The sequence below is a fragment of the Pseudophryne corroboree genome, chromosome 9 (genome assembly GCF_028390025.1).
Source record: "Pseudophryne corroboree isolate aPseCor3 chromosome 9, aPseCor3.hap2, whole genome shotgun sequence".
Classification (NCBI taxonomy): domain Eukaryota; kingdom Metazoa; phylum Chordata; class Amphibia; order Anura; family Myobatrachidae; genus Pseudophryne; species Pseudophryne corroboree.
In genome coordinates, this window is record NC_086452.1 from 63228407 (window position 1) to 63251402 (window position 22996).

At 48.4% G+C, this 22996-nt stretch overlaps 1 protein-coding gene and 2 non-coding genes across 4 annotated transcripts in view; all 3 read right to left on the minus strand.

Moving 5' to 3' along the window:
- LOC134957493 (armadillo-like helical domain containing protein 1) overlaps positions 1-22996 on the minus strand; it is a 468225-nt gene that overhangs the window by 110100 nt on the left and 335129 nt on the right. The window lies entirely within an intron of this gene.
- Positions 9906-10020, minus strand: LOC134959502 (U5 spliceosomal RNA). The gene has a single exon (XR_010187533.1). It is a non-coding gene; the product is annotated as a U5 spliceosomal RNA (small nuclear RNA).
- On the minus strand, positions 17546-17660 carry LOC134959457 (U5 spliceosomal RNA). Its single transcript, XR_010187492.1, has one exon. It is a non-coding gene; the product is annotated as a U5 spliceosomal RNA (small nuclear RNA).

The following is a 22996-nucleotide window of genomic DNA, read 5'->3' on the forward strand; positions in this document are numbered from 1 at the left end:
GTAGATTTCCTGTCCGTTCTCCAAACTCAGGTGCAATAAATTCACCTTAGCACATATCCAAACAGGTGTCGGCGTCGTCGACGGAGACACCCACTCACACACATATTTGCTCCATCTTCTTGGAACATACAGGGCCCCTGTTGCAACCAAGCCTGTCTTAGAGGCCGAGGCCATGGGTCCTCTGTGAGCATCTCTTGCAGATCTGGATACCAAGTTCTTTTTGGCTAATCCGGAACAATGAGTATTGTGCAGACCCCTCTCTTCCTTATGATTCTCAGTACCTTGGGTATGAGATGACGAGGGGAAAATACATACACCGACTGTAACACCCACGGTGTCATTTGCGTATCCACAGTTATCGCCTGAGGGTCTCTTGACTTGGCGCCATACCGCCGTAGTTTATTGTTGAGGCGAGATGCCATCATGTCTACTTGTGGCAGTTCCCACCGACTCGCCATCAGCGTGAAAACTTCTTGATGAAGTCCCCACTCTCCCGGGTGTAGGCCGTGCCTGCTGAGGAAGTCTGCTTCCCAGTTGCCCGGAATGAACACTGCTGACAGTGCGCTTACGTGATTCTCCGCCCAGCGAAGAAATCTGGTGGCTTCCATCCTCGCCACCCTGCTCCTTGTACCGCCTCGGCGGTTTACATGAGCCACTGCGGTGATGTTGTCTGAGTGAATCAGAACCGGTTGGTCGCGAAGCAGGGTCTCCGCTTGACTTAGGGCGTTGTATATGGCCCTTAGGTCCAGGATGTTAATGTGAAGGCAAGCCTCCTGACTTGACCACAGACCTTGGAAATTTCTTCTCTGTGTTACTGCCCCCCCCACCCTCGGAGGCTTTCATCCGTGGCCACCAGGACCCAGTCCCGATTGCCGAATCAGCGGCCCTCGCGAGGGTGAGAACTCTGCAGCCACCACATGAGAGACACCCTGGCCCTGGGGGATAGGGTGATTAACCGATGCTTCTGAAGCTGTGATCCGGACCACTTGTCCAGTAAGTCCCACTGAAAGGTCCTCGCATGGAACCTGCCGACGGGAATGGCCTCTTATGATGCCACCATCTTTCCCAGGACTCGAGTGCAGTGATGCACTAACACCTTCTTTGTGTATATAGATTTCTGACCAGTGTCACGAGCTCCTGAGCTCTCTCTATTGGGAGATACATCCCTTTCTGGTCTGTGTCTAGGATCATGCCTAGGATGGGCAGATGAGCTGTAGGAACCAACTGCGACTTTGGAATATATAGAATTCAGTCGTGTTACCGTTACACTTCCCGAGAAAATGATACGCTGTTCAGCAACTGCTCTTTTGATCTCGCTTCTATGTAGAGATCTTCTAAATACGTGACAATAGTGACACCTTGCTTCCACAGGATCACCCTCACTTCCGCCATTACCCTGGTCTAAACTGGTAATGACAATCCCGTACCGCAATACTGAGGTACGCCTGATGAGGTGGGTAAATGGGGACCTGAAGGTATTCATCCTTATGTCCCGAACCCCCTTTCAGGCTTACAATGACAGCGATGCCATCTAGAACTTGCCCCTTTTCAGGTATATGTTCAGGGATTTTAATTCAATATGGGTCTGACCAAACCTTTTGGTTTTGGGACCACAACATGGTCAAATAAAAATAATCCCCTCCTTGTTGAATGAGGGGAACCTTGACCACCACCTGTTGAATATACAATTTGTGAAATGCAGTTCACACTGTTTCCCTCTTGTGAACCTTTCCGTCAGGGCCGTCGGTGAGGGGGCATTTTTTCTTGTATCCCTGAGACACAATATCTAACAGGTAGTGAACCCACTTGCGGCTGCACTTCCGAAAGCGTGCCCCCACCGGGCCTAGCTCCGCCTGTGGAACCCCAGCGACATACGGTGGATTATGTAGAGGCCGGGGAGGACTTTTCTCTGCCCCCGCCTCTGGCAAGAAAGGACGCATCTCGGACTTTCTTGTTTCTTTATTCGAAAAGCTACATTTGATAATGTCGTGCTTTCCTAGGCCGTGCAGGGATATAAGGCCAAATATCAGAATTACCAGATATAGCCGTGGAGACCCGATCCGATAAACCATCTCCACCCAATCCTCAGCCTTCCATATGCCTCTTAAGGCTGCATCGTCTGTCCATTGTACAGGACACGTCAAGCAGAAATCGACATAGCTTTGTCACTAGGACCCAGTATACTCATGTCTCTATGGGCATGTTTATATTTATATATATATATATATATATATATATATATAAAAACACACACATCTCTTAAGACAGCATCATTAATAAAATATATATATCCCTACATATATATATATATCTCTATACATACTAGGGTCTCTATCTCTGCTGATAAGGTACCTGTCCACGCTGCCACAGCGCTATAAACCCATGCCGACCCAATCGCCGGTCTAAGTAGTGTACCATAATGTGCACGCTATCTGCAGGATCCCTGAGAATAGCTGTAGCATCAGGGCTGCCTTTTGTGACACCCTAGGGGAAGATTTCCATCTTATCCTGGCCCTAGTGGGTAAAGGATACTGTCTGAGAAATCTTTGTGGGAAGCTGCAGTCTTGTCTGGAGATTCCCGCTGTTTTTCCTCATGAGAGGAGGGAAAGTTACCTCAGCTTCCTTTCCCTTACACCTGTGTGTCAGGGACAGATGAGTCATCAGTGATATGCACATTTTATTACAATACACATATATTGAATACTGTACTGCCAATCTGGCTTTTGCATTATCATAGTCGACACTGGAGTCAAACTCTGTGTCGATATCAGTGTCTATTATCTTGGATAGTGAACATTGAGAGACTCTGACGGACTCTGCGACATAGGGACAGACCTGGGTAGATATCCTGTCTGTTTCCTAACCTTCTTTGTGCAATAACTTTATCTTAGCACTAAATTACACATATCCAAACAGGTGTCGGCGTTGTCGACGGCGACACCTTCTTACACACATATTATCTCCATCTCCTCCTTATGGGAGCCTTCTACATCAGACATGTCGACACACGCGTACCGACACACCATACACACAGGGGAAGCTCTTTTTGAAGACAGCTCCCCCACAAGGCCCTTTGGAGAGTCAGAGAGAGAGTTTGCCAGCACACACCCCAGCACTATATGACCCAGGAAAAAAACACAGTAACTCAGTGTTTACCCAGTAGCTGCTGTATTATATGATTTGCGCCTAAATTTATGTGCCCTCCCCTCTTTTTTTCACCCCTCAATCGTCTGGGGAGCTTCCTTCCAGCGGAGCTGTGAAGAGAAAATGGCGCTGGTGAGTGCTGAGGAAGAAGCCCCGCCCCCTTCATGGCGGCTTTCTGTCCCGCGATTTTGTGTGAATAATGGCGGGGGCTCATGCAGACATACAGTGCCTACCTGTATGTCTGCTTACTTTTGCCAAAAGGTACCTTATTGCTGCCCAGGGCGCCCCCCCTGCGCCCTGCACCCTACAGTGACCGGAGTGTGTGGTGTGCTGTGGGAGCAATGGCGCACAGCTGCAGTGCTGTGCGCTACCTTATATGAAGACAGAAGTCTTCTGCCGCCGATTTCACTCCACGCCGTGCTTCTTGCTTCTGCTCTGCGAGGGGGACGGCGGCGCGGCTCTGGGATCGGACCGCCAATGGTTAGTACCTGTGTTCGATCCCTCTGGAGCTAATGGTGACCAGTAGCCTAAGGAGCGCAACCTATCCCGCAGTTGGTAAGGTTTGCTCCTCTCCCCTCAGTCCCACGTAGCAGAGAGTCTGTTGCCAGCTGAAGCTCTCTGAAAATCAGGGACGTGCAGTCAGGGGAGGCAGGGGAGGCAGTGCCTCCCCTGTCATTAATGAGTAAAATAATACAAAGAAGATACTTATGACACATAAGTATCTTCTTTATTATTTTACCTATCATTAATGTGTGTTAAAATCACTTTGGGAGGCACCGATCGTGGTGCCTCCCGTAGTGATTAGGAAAAGTATGGGGAGCGGGGGGCGGGCGCAGGCGGGCCCTAGCAATGGGCTGGAAAAGCCCATTGAAATAACATGGGAAAGCGGCACCATTAGTGGTGCCGCTTTCCTACAGGGACGTGCTTTCAACCTATGAAAGCACGTCCCTGTGAGTGAGGCCACAGTGATTGGCCAGCGGATCCGTCACTGGATCCGCTGTCAATCACTGTATGGGGCGGCATCGGTACCTGCGGAGGTGCGGGCGGCGGAGGTGCGGGATGCGGCGGGATGCGGCGGGATGCGGCGGAGGTGCTGGCGGCGGAGAGGCGGGCGGCGGTAGCGGCGGCGAGACGCGCTTTCAGGCTCCATGTGCAGAGTTTGGCAGCGGAAGCGGTACCCATTTCAAAAATGGCGCCTCAGCGTCATTTTTTAAATTCAAGATGGCCGCCGCGAGCCAATCATGGCTCGCCGCGTCATCGCCCCGCCCCCTCCCGCTGACTTATATAAGTCAGCGCGAGGCAGCGGCTGTCAGTCCGACGGCGGAGGAGGAGCGGAGAAGAGCTCCTGAAGACTGAAGACGCCGTGGAAGTCCTGGATGGGTGGCGGCTATGCAAAAGAGCTTAGCCGCCGCCGCCCACCAGGTGAAGACGCCGGAGGAAGACCCCAGAAGCCCTGGGGAGGTGGCGCCCTCCCAGGTGAAGATGCCGGAAGCCCTGGGAAGGCGGCGGCCATGCAAAAGAGCTTAAAGGCCGCCGCCCCCAGGTGAAGACCCAGTTTAATAAAGGATTTTTTTAAAGAATGTGTTGTGTTTTTTTTTAAATATTTTCTTTACAGGTGGACTACAGGTGCCAGCGGGCCCTTTATGTCCGGGCATGCTGGCACTTGTGGTTCTCCAAGTGCCAGCATGCTGGGGCAGGCTTGCTGGGACCTGTAGGCCACCTGTAAAGAACAATATTACTATTCTTTGCAGGTGGACTACAGGTGCCAGCGGGCACTTTATGTCCGGGCATGCTGGCACTTGTGGTTCTCCAAGTGCCAGCATGCTGGGGCAGGCTTGCTGGGACCTGTAGGCCACCTGTAAAGAACAATATTACTATTCTTTGCAGGTGGACTACAGGTGCCAGCGGGCCCTTTATGTCCGGGCATGCTGGCACTTGTGGTTCTCCAAGTGCCAGCATGCTGGGGCAGGCTTGCTGGGACCTGTAGGCCACCTGTAAAGAACAATATTACTATTCTTTGCAGGTGGACTACAGGTGCCAGCGGGCCCTTTATGTCCGGGCATGCTGGCACTTGTGGTTCTCCAAGTGCCAGCATGCTGGGGCAGGCTTGCTGGGATCTGTAGGCCACCTGTAAAGAACAGAACATACAATGAACCCCGCACCCACCGCCACCAGGGGTGCGGGGCATAGCACTGGGCTATCAGCCCAGTGCTGGTTGTTGCTCGGGAAGGGGGACCCCATTTTGATTTTTTGGGGGCCCCACTTTCCGAGGAATTCCAGCCCTGGGCTGACTGGTTTGGGGGGTGTTTAATGGCATGGCAGGGGGACCCCACACTGAGTGTTTCCCCTGCTATGGCATTATCCCCCCTGGCTGGATCTGCCTGGTGCTGGTTTTAGTGGTGTGGGGGGATTGCACTTTTTTTTTTTTTTTCGGGGGGGGGGGGGGGGGGGGTGTTGTTTAGCTGCAGTGCCTCCCCAGGCCCTGACCTCACCGCACGTCACTGCTGAAAATAAAAAGCCTTATCAAAATACTTTTCTCTCAGCAAGCTCTGTAGAGCTCACCCTTCTCGTTCGGGCACAGATTCTTAACTGAGGTCTGGAGGAGGGGCATAGAGGGAGGAGCCAGTGCACACCAGTAGACCTAATTCTTTTCTAGAGTGCCCTATCTCCTGCGGAGCCCGTCTATTCCCCATGGTCCTTACGGAGTCCCCAGCATCCACTTAGGACGTTAGAGAAACGTTGACTTAAGCTACTGCATCCTTGTCTTGTTTAAAAGTCTCCATGAGTGCCAGCCTTCTCTCGTATATATATATATATATATATATATATATATATATAGAAATAGGAGTATAGCGCCACGTGTGAGGGAAAACAACACCTGAAAATAAAATATATGTTTATATGTAAAAAACACTCCCTTATAGGTAAAAAAGGGTGTCAGCCGTCCCCTAAAAAGTTTTTCAGCATTGGTAAGGTGCTGAATAGGTTTAAGATGAATATGGGTGGATAGGGGTGATGGCGACCAACTGGTGTTTTTAAATACCAAAAATATTTAGCGGACTAAGGTGATGTATATAGTGGACTGGATTTAAGAAAAAACTCTTTTTTTCGTAAAAAAGAAATAACAATTTATTTTGCCAATAATAAAAAATAAATAGTAATATTTTTTGCACTTGCTTTCTAAACAATATATAAAACCGATTCCTCTACAGTAATAAAAAATGTATTAAAACGGATTATATATTAAAAAAGCAGTTATAAAAATATATTAAGACATAAAATAGAAATTGAATTAGAAGTTTTTTAAAAACAGCTTAACTTGGAGTGGAGGGTCATACAGGAGATCCCAACGCGTTTCGTCTGTCTGACTTCATCAAGGGGTAGTAGCAGAATGATCATAGAGGGTTTAAATACCCACTGATAAGGAGTTAATAGCTATGACATCACTTCCTGTCAATTATTGTTAAGGCGATGTGTTAACATATAGTGCACATATATATCATAAAAGCATAAAAGGAGCAGTGTTAAGACAGGCATGGGGAGGCTTCCCATGCTTTTATATTGAAAAACGAGTACTTTAACATGTTAAAAAACAGTATTATCTAAATTTCAAATTGCGGGTGCGCACTTCCGCCCCACTTCCGGTTCTGGCGGCTTTGAAGTGCGCATGTGTATATATATATACACACACACAATGCAAAACGACCCGGCACTCAGACGTCCTTGTAGATATAGCTTGCTGCCGGTGCCCTCCCTCTAGGTGATAACCCAGAATAATAGAGCAACAGAAGGGCGGCACTCAGAGACTTGGTTTTAACAAATAAAGTGCAGTGACTTTATTGTGAACATCAACGTTTCAAGGTCTGCGCCCCGTCGTCATATATATATATATATATATACACACACACACACACACACACACATACATACATATATATATACTAGGTGCTTCATCGCGCCCTACGGGCGCTCTTCACACCGTCGCAAGGGGCTACGCCCCCTTAACCCTTACATGCCTATCTGCGGTTCAATATTTGTATTATATGGAGTATTATCTGCATTCCTTTGTTAGTGGTTAAATATTGCACAATCAAAGGGCGTGCGATGGTGAAGGAGGCGCAGCCCCTTGCGACGGCGTGAACAGCACCTGCAGAGCACAATGTACAGAATGTAGCGGGTGCGGGGGGGACTGCGGATGGGGGTGGGTGTCTGTAGATGCTGCGGGTGGAGGGGTGGGCCAGGACAGGGGCGACGGGGCCAGGACAGAAATGATAGGGACAGGATAGGGGTGACAGGGCCAGGGTAGGGGCGGCAGGACCAGGACAGAGGTCACAGGGCCAGGATAGGGTTGACAGGGCAAGCACAGGGGTGACAGGGCCAGGATAGGGGTGACAGGGCCAGGATAAGGGTGACAGGGCCAGGATAGGGGTGACAGGGCCAGGATAAGGGTGACAGGGCCAGGATAAGGGTGACAGGGCCAGGATAAGGGTGACAGGCCAGGATAAGGGTGACAGGGCCAGGATAAGGGTGACAGGGCAAGCACAGGGGTGACAGGGCCAGGATAGGGGTGACAGGGCCAGGATAGGGGTGACAGGGCCAGGCCAGGGGTGACAGGGCCAGGTTAGGGGTAACAGGGCCAGGATAAGGGTGACAGGGCCAGGATAAGGGTGACAGGGCAAGGCCAGGGGTTACAGGGACATGACAGAACACAGGGCACGGGAGAGATTGGTATTAGGGACAGAACAGTGGTGACAGACAGATGTGTCTTACCGGAGTCACTGCTGCTGGCTGCTGCTGTTCCACTCCAGCCTGTTGGCATCTGCTGCTGGTGGAGACTTGGCATGGTTGACTCTCTCAGGCTGGAGTCCTGCTTCCTCTGCCTGCCCGCATCCCTCCCCCCTCCTCAGTCACACACCGCGGACCTCGTGCGGCTGCCGGGCACTGTGGTAAGGGGAGACTGGGAGTGACTGGTTAGCCCCCAGGAGACGCTGCGGCTGAAGGGAGGAGGGGGTCGGAGCCTGCAAGCAGCGCGGACTTCTGCAGCGCTACCAGCCGGCTAAAGTGTGTGAAGGAGCTGGGTGCACCTCACTGCGGGTGGTAGCGCAGCAGCTAGCGGTGGGGTTGCCGGGGCTGGAGATAACAGAGGCAGTATGGAACCTGCACAGCGTCAGGTGCCCCACAAAACTGCAGCTAAGAAGCGTGGTGTGTGCCAGAAAGTGACGCTCCTCCGCGCCAGAGAGCCCCTGCTGAGTATGCTGATGTGGGTGGTCAAGCACACAGTGAGCCGTTGCCCGTCTGTCTGTACCGCATACCCCCTCACACACCCCCATACCTCCTAACTGTCCCGATTTTCGCGGGACAGTCCCATTTTTGGGGGTCTGTTCTGCTGTCCCACCAGCAGGCCGCAGTGTCCTGCGGTGGTGGTGGTGGGGGGGGAAGGCAGTTGGGAAGCTCCTGTACTCGCTGTTCTGCTTAGCAGAGCAGCGGGAATAGACTATTTCGTGGAGACAGAGGGAGAGGGGGCATCAGGGGGTACGGATTAAGGGGGGGGGGGTCCGGCAGCAGAGCCGGATTAAGGGGGGGGGCCAGGGGGTACGCACTGTGGGCTCCACAGTTTTAGGGGGCCCCCCGGCTGGAGTAGCTCTGTCCCAGCTCTGAAGCTCCCCCGTCCTGCCAGCAACAGCATTGTGCTAAAGTCAGCACACGCTGCTGCGTGTTGGCAGGTCTGTGGTGTAGCAGGCAGGCAGCAGCCTCCCTGCTTTCTTCTGCCTGTGCGGGTGAGTAGGGGGGAGCGACCACCCCCTCTGGATTTACCCCTAGCTGAGGGGCCAAAATCCCATAAAAAAAAAAGAACCAATTCCCGGAATTTGCATAAGGGGGCGTGGCCACGTGGACACGATTAGGCCACGCCCCCAAACCCACAGCAGGCACAGCAATGAGATAGGCCCCCTGTCTCAAGTGCCCTGAGCCCCCCGGACTCATAATCCACCCATGGGGGCATGCCAGCAGCACATAGAGCGCTGGGCATGCCCCCTCACTGACGAAAACGGGGGCGTGGCTGGTGATAGTGGGTGCTCCCTCAAAGCCACGCCCTTTCCGTTGGCCACGCCCCCTTTTTGCCGTGTGTGTGTGTGTGTGTGTCCCTCCTTCTGCCTGAAGAAAGCTGGGAGGTATGCACCCCTGCCTGTGACATGCCCATACCATCTACTTCTGCTCCTAGTCTCCTATAGATTTGCCCAGATCTGTGACTCATTTGACTAACTCCGCCCAGTGTTGTGACTCCGCCCAGCGTTAGCAAATGAAGCACAAAGTCACAGATCTGGGCTATTATATAGGAGATATATATATATATATATATATATATATATATATATATGAAATTTATGGTTGCTCCCTTTCCCATCTTGTCCTGCCTCTGTGGGCATGTGGTTTCCTCCACCTGCCTCACTGACTCAGTACTGCCCGGCTGCTGTGTACCGTCTGCCAGCTAGCCTGAGCAGCTGGCCAGCGCCATGTCTCTCTTCTGCACATGCATAAAACTTCAATGGTTAGGAATCAATGGTATGATTTTGAATGATTTCATACCACTGATTAATGAGGTATAATCCAGTTTTTCTTCTAAAAAAAACATAGAAACATCAGTTCTAGAACCAATGCTTTGCACCCATAGCCTCAAAATACAAGTTTTCTCAATGTTTACTTACAAAGATTAATACCTACTAATTATATAGTTGTTATATTCTTATATTACCCAATGAACAAGCCCAGCAGCAGCCAGGCATCAAAAAATTACATGAAACTCATGGTTGTTCCTCTCCACAGAAATCTTTAGTAAAAGGCAAAAAATGTATTCATTCTGAAGAGAAACCAGCAGTGTTGCCAACTCTGAAATGAAAAACAAGCAACCGATGTCTGAAAAATAAGTCCAAAACAAGCCCAAACCAATCCTAAAAAGCCCAAAAAAAAGCCCAACTCAAGTTTTTTTTTTAATATAAAAACAAACATTATTGTTTGTCTTATTAAAATACATATCATTATTTATATAATCTGCCTTTAAGGTCTTTACAATGATATTTATCAGCACAAAACTGGCTTTTAAAGAATACTGGAATTTGTATAAATATTATAGTTAGAGTTGTGAATTTAAGATACTATACTTTCATGTTTCCTCTAAAGAAAAATCTCAAGTGAAAATTGCCAGCTGTATATACTGTATCTGTGGTCATTTGTATTCACTGTGAAATATTTATGCGATGGAAAGATAAAACAAATAATCTTACAACATCCAACTTTGTACTTATATTAAATAAATAAAGAGGCCAAATCAAGGTAACAAAACAAAAGATTATTAAGACAATTCAAAATAATAAATGCATATATAAATATTAAATAGTAACTCAATTCAATAAATAACAAAGGAATTACTGAGAGGTAAAGTGCATTGCAGATGGCATACTATGTGAGGTAAAGAGCATGGCACACTGTGTGAAGTATAGTGCATTGCAGATAGCACACTGGGGGTCATTACGAGTTGTTCGCTCGTTGCCGATTTTCGCAACGGAGCGATTAAGGCAAAAATGCGCATGCGCATGGTACGCATTGCGCATGCGCTAAGTATTTTAGCACAAAACTTAGTAGATTTACTCACGTCCGAACGAAGAATTTTCATCGTTGAAGTGATCGGAGTGTGATTGAAAGGAAGTGGGTGTTTCTGGGCGGAAACTGACCATTTTCTGGGAGTGTGCGGAAAAACACAGGCGTGCCAGGATAAAACGCGGGAGTGTCTGGAGAAATGGGGGAGTGGCTGGCCGAACGCAGGGCGTGTTTGTGACGTCAAACCAGGAACGAAACGGGCTGAGCTGATCGCAGTGTAGGAGTAAGTGTGGAGCTACTCAGAAACTGCTAAGAATTATTTATTCGCAATTCTGCTAATCTTTCATTCGCAATTCTGCTAAGCGAAGATACACTCCCAGAGGGCGGCGGCCTAGCGTGTGCAGTGCTGCTAAAAGCAGCTAGCGAGCGAACAACTCGGAATGACCCCCACTGTGTGAGGTAAAGTGCATGGCACACTGTGTGAAGTAAAGTGCATTGCAGATGGCATACTGTGAGGTAAAGTACATAGCACACTGAATTTCAAAGGTTTTATGTAAAATGGATATAAGCAAATTCATCTGAGCTGTCTCCATCGTCTATAGAAGCTTCCATGTTATATATTCCTGAGTTGAAGTGCTGAAGCATATTGGTAGTTGGTTTAAAATCCTTGCAACAAATACCCAAGCGTCTTAAACCATATCTGACATAAAACCACATAAAGTGGTCCTAAATTGCTTCACTGTTGTGTGTCTGGTCAGTGTCTTTGTTGTTGTCATTGTTAAAAACAAATTAGCCCTACTGAATACACACATCCGGCAGTCGGCAACAATAGACATAATGAATGACTCATCATCATTTCTTTAAGACTCTATTCATCCACAACGTCTCACCTACAGTATGTCTGTGTGAGGATCTGTGTTATATGGATGAATGACTAATTATCTCTGAAAGTCGGTGTCAGTGATACCTAAAAACAAAAGAAGCCCAAAAACAAGCAGCAAAAAAAATTATAAGCCCAAAAACAAGCAACAAGCAACCACCCAAAAAAAATAAGCAACCAGAAGAAAAAACAAGCCCAATTCCGCTTGTTATAAGCTGAATTGGCAACTATGGAAACCAGAGTATACTAGAGAAGTGCCACGATTATTTCCCCAGATTCAAACAGACCTCAGTTTACCAAGAGAGAGGACAAAACATATGTATATTTAACAATTTTCACATATAACCAATACAATTCTAATATATTTACAACATATAAATTTAAAAAGGACATTTAAATTGCAAAATGCTATAAAAAAACAACAACCTTGCAAAGTATCAAATGCATCATGGGGAAGTATGCAAATGCGACTACCAAACAAAGAAAGATTTACATTTTGAATGGTCGAATAGTAATTTAAAACCAGTTCTTCAACTTACTAGAGTGCCTACAGCAGTGGTTTCCAAACTTTTTTGAATCACGGCGCCCTAGAATATCAGAATTTTTTTCACGGCACCCCTAGGCCAAAAATTTCTTATTGAGAAATTTAGAAAGAAATATTACATTAAGTAGATCGCGTTTATATGTCATCCTTAGGGTCAGTTGTGTGGTGAGGGACAAGATTTGCTTCTGTTTGGCCACATAGTTTATGACTGGTAGCCACCAGCACTGGTTTTGCCTATTATATTGACCATGAATAATTTTAATTGGTTCTGAACCACCAACCCAGGGCACCCCTGCAAGCGTCCCGAGGCACCCCAGGGAGCCACGGCACACAGTTTAGGAACCTCTGGCCTACAGACATCACGATGTTGTACAGTGCTGGAAAAACATCCCAGCAATAGAGTATACAGGAGACTCATCTATGATAGAACAATCATTGTATTCCACAGTTTTTTCCAATATTAAACAAAAAAAAATCAACATTTAATATCAAATTCTAAAAAACTCATGAAAAATTTACAATTTCGGAATTTCACTAGTAAATAAGCTCTGCGTTGGTCAGCCAGGCAGGAAACAAAAAACAAAAAAACTAACTACTTCTGATCATGGTCAAATTTTCCTACAAACAGGATAAGAAAAACAAAAACTAATTTGTTCAACTTCCTTCAGATACCATTAATACCGACACAGCAACAGAGTATTCAAGAAAATAGCTGACCATTTTCAAAAATGAAACTCATGAGTGCTCCTTTCCCCATCTTGCCCTGCCTCACTGACTCAGTGTTACTCAGCTGCAGTGTACTGTCTGCAAGTCAGCCTGAGTATATTATGTAATTTCATAGCATCGATTGATGATGTCCTATCCCTGCTCTATATTTATAAGTAACCAGTTTACTTTACGCCTGTAAAAATATAAACATCAGTTTCAGAAGCAATGATTTGTGACCATGGTTTCAAATCATGGTTTCTACAAATTAATACTTCCGATGTTCAAACCCTACTTTAATATTATATTCTTTTATTAACCAGTAAACAAGCCCAGCGTGAGCCAGGCATCAAAAAATTACATGAAACTCATGGTTGTTCCTCTCCACGGAAATCTCCTATATATTTGCTTTAGTCTGTGACTCTGTGCCCGTAACGCTGGGCGGAGTCACAGGCACAGATCTGGGCGGCTGGACAGTCCCCTCCCTCTGGGACCGCTGCCCGTCTCCCCCCAGCCGCCCCCGCACTATGCCCGCCCTGCTCCTCCTGCTCCGCGCTGCTCCGGGCTCTGGGACCGCTGCCCGTCTCCCCCCAGCCGCCCCCGCACTATGCCCGCCCCGCTCCTCCTGCTCCGCTCCGTGCTGCTCCTGCCTCTGGCCAGTAGAGCGGACGCGTCCGGCGCTCGGCAGCTCAGGAAGGGAGCTCGCTGGGCCGGGTCCCGCCTCTCCATCCTGCTTCAGCGGCTCTGGGACTGGCTGACATCCGAGGAGTTCCGGCAATCTGTACTGAGCTGCATGCTGTGCGTGATGCGCCTGGCCCGAAAGGTGGGTGCTCTGATCCGGGACACTGCTGGGGATTTGGAAGACAGGAATCCACCCCACCCAACCACGGCACACGGCCCGCGGCATCCACCCAACCCGCGGCACTCCCGCCCCCTCCCCCACCCGCGGCACGCACCCATCCCCAACCCGCAACACGCACCCCTCCCCCACCCGCATCCCGCACCCTCCCATCCGCGGCATCCATCCAACCCGCGGTACTCCCGCCCCCTCCCCCACCCGCGGCACGCACCCCTCCCCCACCCGCGACATGCACCCCACCCGCGGCACGCACCCCTCCCCCACCCCCAAAATGCACCCCTCCCCCTCCCGCACCCCTCCCCCACCCGCCACCCGCAACCCTCCCCAACCCGCACCCCTCCTCCACCCGCAGCACCCCTCCCCCACCCGCTGCACGCACCCATCCCCCACCCGCGGCATGCACCCATCCCCAACCCGCAACACGCACCCCTCCCCCACCCGCGTCACGCACCCCACCCAACCACGGCACACGGCCCGCGGCATCCCGCACCCTCACATCCGTGGCATCCATCCAACCTGCGGCACTCCCGCCCCCTCCCCCACCCGCGTCAAGCACCCCTCCCCCTCCCGCGGCACGCACCCCACCCGCGGCACCCCTCCCCCACCCCTGGAACGCACCCCTCCCCCACCCGCCACACGCACCCCTCCCCCACCCCCGGAACGCACCCCTCCCCCACCCGCCACCCGCACCCCTCCCCCACCCGCAGCACCCCTCCCCCACCCGCCCCATTCCCACCCCCTCCCCCACCCCCCGCACACACCCCTCCCCCACCCACGGCACTCCCACCCCCTCCCCCACCTGTGGCATTCCCGCCCCCTCCACCACCCGCAGCACCCCTCCCCCACCCGCAGCACACACCCCTCCTCCACCCGCTGCACTCCCGCCCCCTCCCCCACCCGTAACACCCACACCCCGCAAAACCCCATACCCCTCCCCCACCCCGATACCAACCTCTCCCCCCGCTACACCCTCCACCCCACCCACCCCTCCCCCACCCGCAGCACCCCCCACCCAACACCTACCTCTACCTACCCCCCCTGCACCCCACCCACAGCATCCACCACATCCGCACCCCCCGCCCCTCCCTCACCCACAGCACCAACCTCATTCGCCCCCCACCTGTGGCACACTCCCCTCCCCCACCCACGGCACTCCCGCCGCCTCCCGTAACACCCACAACCAGCAAAAGCCACCGGCCCAACCCCAAAAACCCCGCACCACCCCCATACCCACCTCTCCCCCCTGCAACACACCACCCTCCCCGCGGCATCCACCACATACGCCCCCCACCCGTGCCACACGCCCCTCCCTCACCTAAACACCCACAGCATCCTTCACATCCGCCCCCCTCCCGTGGCACACGTCCCTCCCCCACCCCCGGCACTCCTGCCCCTTCCCCCACCCATAGCACCCACACCCTCACCTCCACCACCCGCAGCACTCCCTTCCCCAACCGCAACACCCCTTCCCCACTCGTGGCACCCACCGGTATTTTGTTTTGTAACACCTTGCCTCTCTTTATCCTCTCCCTATCCTTTACCCATCGCACAGCCCCCCCCCTTCCCCCCTACGCCTCTCTCTTTTCTGTATGCCCTCTATATTGCCCTGCATTTCTGCATCTGTTCTCTACCGGCCTGCGTATGTTCAAAGGAGTGCAGGGGTTAACGGGGCGTAGCCACAAACGACGGTGTGAAGAGCGCCCGTAGGGCGCGATGAATCACCTAGTCTTTAGTAAAAGGCGAAAGATTTATTCGATCTGAAGAGAAACCAGAGTATGCTAAAGATGTGTCAGGATTATCTCCCCGGATTCAAACTGACCTCAGTTGACCAAAAGAGAGAGCAACATAAATGTAAAATTTTCAATTTTGAAATATAGCCTATATGAGTCTAATAAATGTAAAACTTAAATATTAAAAAAACAACAACACAGAATAAATGCAACTTACAAAATGAAAAAATATAAAAAAAAAACCAACACAACACCTTCGAAAATGTATCCAATGCATCATGGGTAAGTATGCATACGAGACTACCAAGCAAAGACAGAATTACACAGGAGGAAAGAAATCTGAAACCATTTCTTCAACTTGCTAGACTGCCTCCAGACAACACCCTGGTGTACAGTGCTGGAACAACATCTAAGCAAAAGATTATTCAGGAGAATCATCTACAAGAGAATAAACAACTCTCTTCCATTAGTTTTTATCAATAAATATCAACAATTAATGTTAAAATCTAAAAAATTCCTGAAATAAATAATTGCAAATTTAACTAGTAAATAAGCCCAATGTCCGTCAGCCAGGCAAGAAATAAAAAAACTTTGCTCCTTTCTTGGAAATTTTTAGTAAATGATAAAAGAGTTATTTGATCTTAAGAAAAGAAAAATGAACTAAAGAAAGCATCACTGTTACATCCCCAGTTTCAGACAGACCTCAATTTACCAAGACAAAGGACAGAACAAACTTATAATTAACAATTTTCATTCCTATTCTATAAAGTCTGAAATAGATGTAATACATTTCTAAATTACAAACTGATATGCTTATATAATGGTAGATGCTCAATCAGCTTAATGATATCATTCAGGTGCTCGAAAGGGAGGGGTATTTCTAAGCAAGAAAAAAAAAAGAGAGAGAGAGAGACATTGTTACCCCCAGCACCCTGAATGATAACAGTAACCAGATATAAATCCCACATAATATTAGAATTCAGAGATCTTGGTTACACATATTTGCGCAAATGTGTGAATAAGCCCCAAAGCCGCATCAAGGCGTCTCTGTATATTTGGGGTCCCTTAGTGCTATATCTAGGTGCAGGGTGTGGTACCCCAAAACACCAGCATAAGCCAGAAAGCCCAGGGCAGCATACCAGTGAAAAAACTATAGTATTAATAAATTAGTATTTAGGAAGCCGAAGCTATAAAGAAGGTGATACAAAAATGAAATGTAATTAAAATAGAGAAATAGTGTTAAAAAATGAATAAGTGAAAAGTGTTAACAGAATGTAAAGGTATGCCACACTAAAGCCATCCGGCTCAGCCAGTCCAGAGGCACCACACCCCACACCTCCATTTCCCCACTAAAGAAAGCATCATTGTTACATCCCCAGTTTCAGACAGACCTCCATTTACCAAGACAAAGGACAGAACAAACTTATAATTAACAATTTTCATTCCTACTCTATAAAGTCTGAAATAAATGTAATACATTTCTAAATTACAAACTGATAACCTTGCAGAGAAACCATGAAATATATCAAACTAGTTACCAGCCCGTCAAAATGACCGAACAACATAACAGTAAATTCAGCACCGGCGTCTGTGCATGCCCGAGTGGAGTAACACTTGAATTCTGCCATCTAGAGGCTGCTGGTGCACACAACACTTGATTTCCTCAACAGAGGTGAAGAGCAGCGTAAGCCTTTTATTATATAGGATTATTCTTGGTTAAGAGTGCACTTTCCAGATGTCTACCCATTTTTCCTCCTTAAAACTTTGTACTTAAAATGCTGTGGTACATACATAATATGGAAAATAACAAAAACCGCAAGAGTTAAAAATATAATTTTACTAAATACAAAGAGACATTTTGTCAGAATCAAATTTAATTGTAATGAAAAAACAAAACAAAAAAAGGAAATCATAAAACTACTTCTGATCATGGTCAGATTTTCCTGCAAAAAGGGGGGGGGAAAGAATGTGTTCAACTTCCTTTAGATAAAATTAATGCTGTTATCGGAGCACCCGAGTACAACAATTTTTTCTAAAACTAGTAAATTTCTTCACCTCAGATCTTGTAGTCTATATTTCACCAGTGAACAAGCCCAGCAGCAGCCGGGCATCAAAAAATTACATGAAACTCATGATTGTTCCTTTCCACGGAAATCTTTAGTAAAAGGCGAAAGATTTATTTGATCTGAAGAGAAACCAGAGTATGCTAAAGAACTGCCATGATTACCTCCCCGGATTTAAACAGCCCTCAGTTTACCAAGAGAGAGGACAACACATATGTAAATTTTGCAAATGTAAAATATAGCCTATATAATGCTAATATATTTACAAATTCTAAATTTAAAAAAAGGACAAAATGTAACTTCCAAAATGTGAAAAGGACAAAAACAACAACCCTGAAATGCATCAGATGCATCATGGGTAAATACGCAAATGTGACTACCAAGCAAAGTCAGAATTATATTTCAAATTTCAACTTGCTAAAATGCCTAAAAAGGGTTGGGTACAAGATCCCGACAGCCGGGATGCCGACAGAATCCCAACACATTTTTAGTAAGTCTGCTAAACCTTCTCCTTACCCTCCCCCTAACCCTCCTTACATACACCATGGTGTATTGTACTGGAATAACATTTGGGCGGGTGGTCTTCAGTATGCCGGCGGTCGGGCTCCCGGCGATCAGCATACCTGGCGCCGGGAGCCCGACAGCCGGCATACCGACACTTATTCTCCCTCGTGGGGGTCCACGACCCCCCTGGAGGGAGAATAAAATAGTGTGGCGCGCGTAGCCACCGTGCCCGTAGCGTGGCGAGCGCAGTGAGCCCGCAAGGGGCTCATTTGCGCTCGCCACACTGTCGGTAAGCCGGCGGTCGGGCTCCCGGTGCCGGTATGCTGGACGCCGGGAGCCCGACCGCCGGCATATCGTAATGAACCTCATTTGGGCAACAGAATATTCAAGAGAACAAAACCATTTTCCTCCACATTTTGTCATAAACAAAAAAACATTTACCATCAAATTCTTAAGAATTCATGAAAAAAAAAACATTACATTACTGAATTTCACTAGTATATTAGCCCAGTGTCCGTCAGACAGGTAGGAATAAAAAGGAATTTTTTTTTTTATATATATATATATATATATATATATATAGAAAAACAAATGAGAGAGGCGCCCCTAGTGCAATACAGACAATATAAAATGAACCTCCACCAATAGCACCCTAAAATTAGAGGTGTACCGTGTGGGGTGGTCTCATACCACTGTTGATCAACGTTTCTCAGAATAAACAAATGTCGTTCCCCGCTTCTGATAATGGACGTTTTGGTGTACCGGTCACGTCTGCACTTGTGGTCTCACAGTGTACAATGTAAAGGATAGAGTAAAGTACAACATAGTGTGATACCGTTTAAAAAAATTTATTTATCATTAATACATAAAAACAAGTTGCCCGTACCATGAGTTAAACATAAAACAGCTTATCTGTTAATAGGTGTATCCGTCTGTCACGGACCCCCACGAGGGAAAATAATTGTCGGTATTCCGGCTGTCGGGCTCCCGGCGCCGGTATACTGAGCGCCGGGAGCCCGTCCGCCGGCAAACAGAAGACCACCCGTTTTAACAAATAAAGTGCAGTGACTTTATTGTGAACATCAACGTTTCGAGGTCTGCGCCCCGTCGTCATATATATATATATATATATATATATATATATATATTTATATCGAGAAATGGACCGGCACTCTTCTAACTGGTTTTTCTTACCCCGGTGCCTTCTGGTATAAATTTGTAGATTCCAAAAGAAGACCTCGAGTGCCGCTGTCTTCTTTTGGAATCTATCTATCTATATATATATATATATATATATATATATATATACAAATGTACACATCCGGCACTCTGTGCAACAATAGAAATGCCTGGGTGCCCTCCTTGAGATAATGCAGTATCTGTACCTTCCCCACCTGTGGCTCAGGTGTGTCTGGAAAAGGACAAAAGGCGGCACTCCGAGGTCTTGAAAAAACTTTTATATGCAAAGCATAGTGCAAAACAGGGCAATAAAGTGCAAAAAACTAGAAAAACATGGAGGTCTTACGACGTTTCAAAGCATCAAGCCTTTTCCTCAGGTAAGCATACCCATGTGCAGTGTAGTGTGCAGAAAGAGAGAACCAAACCCACAGAATGAATCACTCACCTTTTAAAGCAGTGCAGGAGCAGGTATTCCCGGCGACTGTGTCCGGGACTTCCGGGTACGTCATGCGGGCGGCGCATAGCTGACGTATCCGTTGCTAAGCAACGGTTGCGCAAACAGGCGCCGGGGAGACCCGTCAGGACTGTGAGGGAAATATAAACAGGTCCCGGCCCTGCTTTCCCTCCCTTTCCCCCCCGCCTTACCCATCCCCCACTAACCCATCCCCCACTAACCCCTCCCCCCTCCAACCCCCCCCTCCCCCTTCCCTGCCATTGCCTCACCCCCCCCCTCCCTTCTCTTTTCCCTTCCTTCCCACCCCTTTTCTTTCTCTTCCTCTGTGTCGAGGTGCAGTAACCTAGCTGGGATCCAATCTAATTGCTTATCATCGCTCGTTAGCCCACTTTTCTTATTGTACAACTAGTTGCTATGTATGCATTTTAATCCTTTGTATATATATATATATATATATATATATGAAATTCATGGTTGCCCCCTTTCCCATCTTGTCCTGCCTCTGTGGGCATGTGGTTTCCTCCACCTGCCTCACTGACTCAGTACTGCTCGGCTGCTGTGTACCGTCTGCCAGCTAGCCTGAGCAGCTGGCCAGCGCCATGTCTCTCTTCTGCACATGCATAAAACTTCAATGGTAGGAATCAATGTTATGATTTTGAATGATTTCATACCACTGATTAATGAGGTATAATCCAGTTTTTCTTCTAAAAAAAACATAGAAACATCAGTTCTAGAACCAATGTTTTGCACCCATAGGGGTATATGCAATTGCGGTCGAATTCCCGAAATTGTCGAATTTCGGGTAATTTTCGACCAAAAAAAAAAATTTGCCTATGCAATTCAGTGCTTTCCGACCAAAAAACGGACTTTCAAAATTCGACTTTTTGAAATTCGAATTTTTGCAAATTCGACTTTTCTGCAATGATACAAGTGCTGCAATTCGACCAAAGCATATTCAATTCAAGTTTGGAAATTCGACAGCAGTGCTTTTAGACAGCAAATTCGTCATTTTCAATCCGCCACACTTTGGAGGGTGAAAACAAATAAAAAAAATTTAAACATGTTTTTTTTTGGGGAATAGCAGATCTATTTATATTAGAAGGGATTAGGTACTTTTTTTTTTTTTTTTTGGAGGCACAAATATTATTTATATATTTTTTAAAATATTTTTTTTTTTTTTTTATTGCTGGAACGGTAAAATCCTAAAAAAAAATGGCGTGGGGTCCCCCCTCCAAAGCATAACCAGCCTCGGGCTCTTCGAGCTGGTCCTGGTTCTAAAAATGCGGTGAAAAAATTGACAGGGGATCCCCCGTATTTTTAAAACCAGCACCGGGCTCTGCGCCTGGTGCTGGTGCCAAAAATACGGGGGACAAAAAGCGTAGGGGTCCCCCGTATTTTTAACACCAGCATCGGGCTCCACTAGCTGGACAGATAATGCCACAGCCGGGGGTCACTTTTATGCCGTGCCCTGCGGCCGTGGCATTAAATATCCAACTAGTCACCCCTGGCCGGGGTACCCTGGGGGAGTGGGGACCCCTTCAATCAAGGGGTCCCTCCCCCCCAGCCACCCAAGGGCCAGGGGTGAAGCCCGAGGCTGTCCCCCCCATCCAATGGGCTGCGGATGGGGGGGCTGATAGCCTTTTGTGATCATGAAAAGAATATTGTTTTTTCCAGCAGTACTACAAGTCCCAGCAAGCCTCCCCCGCAAGCTGGTACTTGGAGAACCACAAGTACCAGCATGCGGGAGAAAAGCGGGCCCGCTGGTACCTGTAGTACTACTGGGAAAAAAATACCCAAATAAAAACAGGACACACACACCGTGAAAGTAAAACTTTATTTCATACGTCGACACACACATACTTACCTATGTTCACACGCCGACATCGGTCCTCTTCTCCATGTAGAATCCAGGGGTACCTGAAAATAAAAGATCAATATACTCACCTCAGCCATGGTCCAGAGATAAATCCACGTACTTGTAGAAAAAAACAAAACGCAAATACCCGCTCCATGCCGGACTGAAAGGGGTCCCATGCTGACACATGAGACCCCTATCCCCGAATGCAGAGAGACCTGTCAGTGACAGCTGTCACAGAAAGGTCTCTATAGCCAATCAGGAAGCGCAACTTCGTTGCGCTCACCTGATTGGCTCTGCGCGTCTGAGCAGACAGCGCATCGCACAGCCCAGTCCATTATATTCAATGGTGGGAACTTAGCGGCTAGCGGTGAGGTCACCCGCCGGTCAGCGGCTGACCGCGGGTTAACCCCACCGCTACCCGCAAAGTTCCCACCATTGAAAGTAATGGAGCGGCTTTGCGATGCGCTGTCTGACAGCTCAGACAGCGCACAGCCAATCAGGTGAGCGCCACGGAAGTAGCGCTTCCTGATTGGCTGAAGGGACTTCAGTGACAGGAGTCACATGATGTCCCGGGATTCGGGAGAAAGGGGTCTGATGTGAAAGCATGGGACCCCTTTCTTAGTCCGGTATGGATCGGTGTTCGTTTTTTTTGTTTTGCCAAGTACGTGGATTATCTCTGGACCTGGATGTACCTCTGGACGCTGGAAGGTGAGTATAATTTTTTCACAGGTACCCTCGGATCGTCGGAGACCGTGGCAGTCGGCGTGTCAACATAGGTAAGTATGTGTGTGTCGGTAGTGTGTAATAAAGTTTTACTATCAAGGTGTCTGTGTACTGTTTTTATTTGGGTATTTTTTTTTCAGTAGTACTACAGGTACCAGCGGGCCCGTTTTTCTCCCGCATGCTGGTACTTGTGGTTCTCCAAGTACCAGCTTGCGGGGGAGGCTTGCTGGGACTTGTAGTACTACTGGAAAAAACAATATCTTTTTATTATCACAAAAGGCTATCAGCCCCCCCATCCGCAGCCCATTGGATGGGGGGGGGACAGCCTCGGGCTTCACCCCTGGCCCTTGGGTGGCTGGGGGGGGGGACCCCTTTATTGTAGGGGTCCCCACTCCCCCAGGGTACCCCGGCCAGGGGTGACTAGTTGGATATTTAATGCCACGGCCGCAGGGCACGGCATAAAAGTGACCCCCGGCTGTGGCATTATCTGTCCAGCTAGTGGAGCCCGATGCTGGTGTTAAAAATATGGGGGACCCCTACTCTTTTTGTCCCCCGTATTTTTGGCACCAGCACCAGGCGCAGAGCCCGGTGCTGGTTTTAAAAATACGGGAGATCCCTGCCCAATTTTTCCCCTGCATTTTTAGAACCAGGACCAGCTTGAAGAGCCCGAGGCTGGTTATGCTTTGGAGGGGGGACCCCACGCCATTTTTTTTTCCGGGTTTTTCCCGTTTTTTCCCGTTTTTAAAATCGCGGCAAAATC